At 32.5% G+C, this 6,271-nt stretch overlaps 1 long non-coding RNA gene across 1 annotated transcript; it reads right to left on the minus strand.

The window, feature by feature from the left end:
- Positions 1 to 2,042: 2,042 nt before the first annotated feature.
- On the minus strand, positions 2,043 to 3,618 carry LOC147396832 (uncharacterized). The gene is made up of 2 exons (XR_015181211.1): positions 3,537 to 3,618; positions 2,043 to 2,294 (listed from the first exon to the last, which is right to left on the minus strand). It is a non-coding gene; the product is annotated as an uncharacterized LOC147396832 (long non-coding RNA).
- Between the last annotated feature and the right edge of the window lie 2,653 nt (positions 3,619 to 6,271).

The raw sequence follows: 6,271 nt of genomic DNA on the forward strand, positions 1-6,271 counted from the left end.
TGAGTGATGAGTTATCTTCAAATGTTTTTATGTACTGGTTTAATACTCTTGTTGATTATTTATAGTTGGCTATAATTAAAAAAAAAAAAAATTTCTTACACACAAATTTAGTGTCTATGCTGTGAGAGACACAATTTTGGTGTTTATGCAATGAGAGACAAAATTTTGTGGTGTAGTGATTTTGTAACTCAACCTGACAGGGTGACTCAAAAACTCAAGTGACGTGTACCCTGCAAGAACCATAGATTTTTCCCTTGAGATACACAACTGCACATCCTTGTAAAACATATGCAGTTGTGTATCCCGAGGGAAAAAAAATCTACGGTTCTTGCACCTGCCACGTGAGTTTTTGAGTTACCTTGTCCGGTTGAGTCGCAAAATCATCACTCAATTTTGTGTCTATGCAATGAAATTATATATGAAGTTGAGAGATTTACCGGAAAGACCTATCTGTTCCATTTTATTACAAAAACTCCCTTACTTTACTAACTTTGTATATATGAAGGAGGACAATATGAGAATGGGCATGAGAGATTTCATGAGGGATGTGCATTGCTCTTATGCCCCTTATAAGAAAAATCAAACTCTCAAGTTCAATTATAGTGCTAATTTGGAGATCGATTAGTTGTCCTACTGTCAAATGGGAATGCTTGTACATTTGTGATCCACTATTAGTGGGATCCTTGAATTTGAATGAAAATTAAAGTAATACATAATCAAATTGCTTTATACAATGTTGTAAAAAATAAAATAATAATAATAAGAGATTACGGACCCAACTTTTAAAGGTTGCAATACTAACCGAACCTTTTTCTATAACTTACTAGTTATATGCGCAGACAAAGTAAGAAAATTTTAAACTTTTCTATAATAATAATAAAAAAATATTTAATTAATTAGTTTATATATATGTTGTTTATATATATGTTGCCTTATTAGCTTCTCTACTTGCATGAATATCTAAGATATATATTTCAAATTGTTGTGTAATTCGTTTGTAGAGTCTTCGTTTTCCTGTAGTTTCTTACATGGGACAGCTGAAGCTGGTGACAACAATGCAAAGGGAATTTATTAATTCCCAGATTTTTACTGTTTGCATGAATGAAGCTTTTGAAAAGACTTTTGAAGCAGCTAGCAAAAAGGATTGAACTTACAATTCTTCAACATACAGGAGAACTAACAATTCAAAAGATTTACTTAGGGAGTGATCCGAGATGCCTATTACCTCCATCTTTATTTCTATTTTCGATTGATCTGACAATAAATAATGGCACAAAAAATGAATGATCATGTCCCCTTTAACTAAAGGGACTATACTGTCACCCAGTACATTTATTTATTTTTACTTAAAAGTTATGGGATTTTTTGGAATTTATGTTCTCATCTGATGAAATAATGTCGTCAGATAACATTATAGGATCATAAGTACACAACTTAGACTTATGTTTGGGAGACCTCCTTGTCCAACAACTTGTAAATTTGAAATGGTCACAATGGAGGGTGAGATGTGCATCACATTTTATATGATTGACACTGGACAGATGGGTAATTTATTTCAAACTTTTATCTACATCGATAAAACATATTGTTCGTAAGTTTGTGTCCTCGTATGCATTGGTTTTCAAAAGACATGAGATATTTGTCTCATTCAGGTGCACATGAAAATCAAGTGGTGATATTTGATGAAGGAGTTTTACCCAATTCTTAAAAATATGCCCAAGTAATGGTGAAATATTTTCTAATAGTTGTTTTTTTATAATTCTTTCATTTCGAGAAATGTTCACTTTGGGACCATATCATTTCATGGGTGTAGTTTCTAGAAAATAATTTAATTTAAGATTTCCCACTCGGATTTGTGGAACTTTCTTCATAGCCTTGAATTTACAATTGGGTCTACGTGAAGTTCAAGTTAAAAACTAAAAATCTAAGGGTTTGGTAATCTTTGGGCATGTAGAATACCACCCAAGTGCCCCACATTTTTTTTTTTTTTGAGGATTGGGGCGGTTGAACCATTCTACAAAGAACACATTATGCATGAGAAATAAGAGAAACTTAACTCAAGTTGATTAATGTCTTTTATTACTGCTTTAAGCATACATATCTGAGAAAAGAATGTCAAACTTTACAATCGAAAAAGCAAGCACAATTTTGGGTTACAGGCCCTAAGCAAATTCCATCTCCTTTGTACTTTTGGAGGCATTGTTTTTTACAGTTGGCGGGATCGCAACCGGTTCCAAGATTTGCCATTTTGCAATTCCACCCTATAGCCTCAATGTAAGGCATCATCGACACAGCTGCAAAAAGAAAAAAATCTATAAATTTTATTATCATTTTATTATTAATATTAAGAATAATAAGAAAACATGAAATTTCAATATGTGGTAACTACTTAGAACTTTTTTTTTATGGGCTGATGTCGAGGTGTGCACATAACCATAGATGCTTTTCACACGTATCTCTATGAAAAACATATATGGCTTCGAACACACATCATCAAAAGTGTGAATCAATGTCCTTTTTAATGTTACTTCAGAATTTACCTAAGATTAATGATAAACATCTGAAACATTACAATTAAAGATCTATTAATAAACTGTCATCTTAATATGGCTGAATTGGTGCTAGTTGACACAAAAATTTAGAAGACCAAAAATGCCGTCATTTTACATTTAACCATAATATTATCATGGTCATTTTTGACAAAACAAACAAAATAACATTCCCACTACCTTTTAACCACGTTGGTTAGTTTATTAATCTTTTAAAATTATAGAAATATTATTTATACTATGTTATCTATAGAATTACTTAATTAGGCAATGTTTTAAGATATATTAGTTGGTAAAAGATGATATAAAATTAGATAGTCTAATCAAAATAAGTTTTAAAGAAAAATATAAGTTTTTAATTGTAGATAAGTACTAATTTTTATAATATATATGCATTTGCAAATGCTACCTATTTATTAAATAAATCAAAAGCTTTATGTGTTGAAATAAAGAACAGTTACATAGTGTATTTTTTGGCAACTGAGATGACTCGGATGATATTTTTAAAATTTCATCCAAGTCAGCAAAACTCGGACCAGTCAATTATGATTTCATATTTGTTATTAAAATAATTAATTTTTTTATAATTAAATTTTTTTTTATCATAATAAAATGTGTTCTTGTGACTAAGAACCTCTAATCTACCCTATTTAATAAAAATTTACATTTATTTGCATATAAAATTTACTAATAAACAATTGCAAACCAAATTTAATGGTATATCTTGTCTCGTTCATCTTGTTCACGAACGAGACAAGACGTCAAACCTAGTTTTGAACCCCATGATTCCAAGACCTTCAGACGGAAGGGGGAAAAAAAAAGCCTAGCTCAATGATTAAAAGGTAGTTGAAGTAATTATTTGTTTACATATCTCTACCAAATGCTAAACAAAACTTTGAATTGAGTCGTTGGGCCAAAAAAATACATCATGAGACTATTTTGGGCGTGGGTCTAGAAATTATATCTAGTGAGAAAAGATGAACAAACCTAAGAAAATGAGAGCAACTAGGAAGAAGGGAGCGAAAGAAATCTTAGCCATCTTTGTCTTGAGTCTACTTCTGTGGATGGAATGAAAGGTTTTATGTTAGAGGGTATAATTTATAGGCTGCGAAATTACTAAAAATTGTGCGTTAGAGCAAATGACCAAATCTTTCAAATCTTGGTTGAAGATTTGGAAATCAAGATTTTAATAAAGCAAATCTTACAAATCTGGTAAGATTTCAAATCTTATTAAGGGCTGTTCGGCCCTGCCACATTGGCAATCCAACAGCACAATTGTCGTGACCTGGACAATTTTATCCAAATTATCTATTTTTGTTGGTATCAAAGTGATCTTGATGAATGAAGTAATATTATAGACCACAAATGTTGGTAAACCACTAGGTTGATTCTTAGCCAATCCTATAACTGTTGGAGAATTTTTGTATGAAAATAATTTAATTCTAATACTAAGTTAATTATAATATATATTATTGTTGAGATAGTTATGATTTTCCTTAAATTTTTTTAATTATTAGGGTGTTTATATCATAATTATAAGTTTATAATTATTTCTATGTTAAAACCCAAATATTAATTTAATTCCACACTTATGCATGGCCACAGGATCAACCACATAAGCTTTCATCATGTGGTAGACACCTAAGATGCATAAAGAGGCATGCATGTACGATTAGGGTTGTAAACACAAACAAGTACATCTAGCTTCTAGGGGTGGTGGGGCTATAGCCCCCATTGACGTTTTAAATTACCTACATTAAGTTTTGAAAAAGGGGTGGTGTGGATGATATTTTTTGTTAGGTGTCAAGGGGTGACATGTGACACATAGGGATTCAGGTTAGGCATAGATCTAAGTCAACTCATCCAAGGGTAAGCTTAGGGGTTCGATCGCAAACCAACCATGGATTCAGATTTTTATTGGTCGGGGGAATATATTGGTCAAAGATGCATGGTATGACAGTTCAGTTAGTCAAAACCCTAAACATCAAAAATATCACATAGCCAAATTGAGAAGATCTCTAATTTAGAGGAAAAGCCTCAAATAGATGGAAGGAATAAAAATGGAATTTGGACTAGGTACATTTCTAATCAAAACAACCTACTAAAGTGGATAAGAACACAATTGGAAAGAGGATAAAAGAGACATATGGACTAAAAGTTATGAGATTCTCCCCTTCTAAACTCTACACTATTTTATGAGATTCTCCCCTTCTAAACTCTACACTATTTTTTGTATAAAGGTTCTGACTTGGGCGTCGTAGGGATTTTGTTGCAGCCACACCTAGAAGCATGAGAAGTTGCAATTCCGAAACAAAAGTTGAAGATCTTGATGTAGTGCAAGGAATTCCATCTACAATTTGATGTCGTCCATAGAAATCGAATAAGGAACCATGAAAATTATCATGGTACAATAAGGATTTCAATCAGAAGTTGGGGGTTCCCTTAGATCAACGTTTTACATGTGTAAGGTTTTTAAATCTAATCTTGTCAAAGGATAGATCATGCTTAGAACAATCCAGACTTTTATTTACTCGGTCACGTGTTCTTCAATTCGAAGAACAAACCAGTTTTGGTTCTTGAAGTAGGAAAAAAAAATTCTAAAATGGGAAAGCTGCTTCTGGTCCGTGGCGGCTGCCCCTCTAAAGAAAGAGGATTTAGATTTGAGAAATAAATGAAACAAGGGGGTATCTATGGTTGGTGCAACATTACCTTTAGTTGGAGACATGTATTTTTAACGGTTAATTGATGGCGGCAGCAACAATGGATTAAACCTTCTCATGCGTTTTGCGTACAGCAAAGAGAAATTCAAGTATTGATATTGCCACGTCCATGGGTGATAAAACCAGATTTAAAAAAAGGGGGCATTAATGGTGGCAGTAAATAGGGTTGGGGCATCCTCAAAGAGAAAAACAGGATGACCTAACACCTAGTTGGTGAGTTAATGGACTTGGACGAACTCGTGGATCAGATTACTAAAACCCATTTTCTGGTTTGGATCTCAGGTCAGGCCAGTTTTATCCCTTTCATCTCTTTGTAAAAGCTAATTCATAATATAATTATAGTAGTTAAAAGGGAGAGTTTGGGTGTAGGGCATATGGAACAATAATTATGTGTACGGAACCATTTTCAAGCTGCTAGTAAAAAAGAAGGTACACTTTAATTTAAGAGGTTATCTTGAAATAAATTTCAACCACATCCATTCTTTATGTGAATAAAATATTCACTGTGTTGGTAAAGCCTAAAAGGTTAATATGGGTTGACTTAGGTGTGAGACGTGCACGCCAAGCATTTTCAAGTTAACTAACAATAAAAAAAAAGTAGTAAAAAAATTGAATTAATATTTAAGAACATCATTTCTTGAAGTGCAAAAGCACTTGTGTTGATAATGTGGAAATGAAATTTTCGTTTTCGAATATCTTTTCTACTAGGGGTTTGGAGTTGTCACCATTCTTTTTTGTAAAAAAAGTGTGAATGGTCACCCGAAAAATAAATTTAAAAAATTATTTTTGTTAGTGACGCTCGTACGGATATGATCCATTGGTTTACCCTTAGATTTAGGTTAGGGGGTCCATATTAGAGAGTAGAAAAAGTGTTAGGCATCTTATTCTCTCCACCATTAATGATTACCTCAGATTCGATCTATTTTAAAAAGAAAAGAAAAGTCAAAAAATCTGATTTATGTCCTCAAGAGCGAGAGATTTTGATTTTTGTTCAAACCGTTG

The sequence above is a fragment of the Akebia trifoliata genome, chromosome 8 (genome assembly GCF_017979445.1).
Source record: "Akebia trifoliata isolate Shusen 1 chromosome 8, ASM1797944v1, whole genome shotgun sequence".
In the NCBI taxonomy this organism is placed as follows: domain Eukaryota; kingdom Viridiplantae; phylum Streptophyta; class Magnoliopsida; order Ranunculales; family Lardizabalaceae; genus Akebia; species Akebia trifoliata.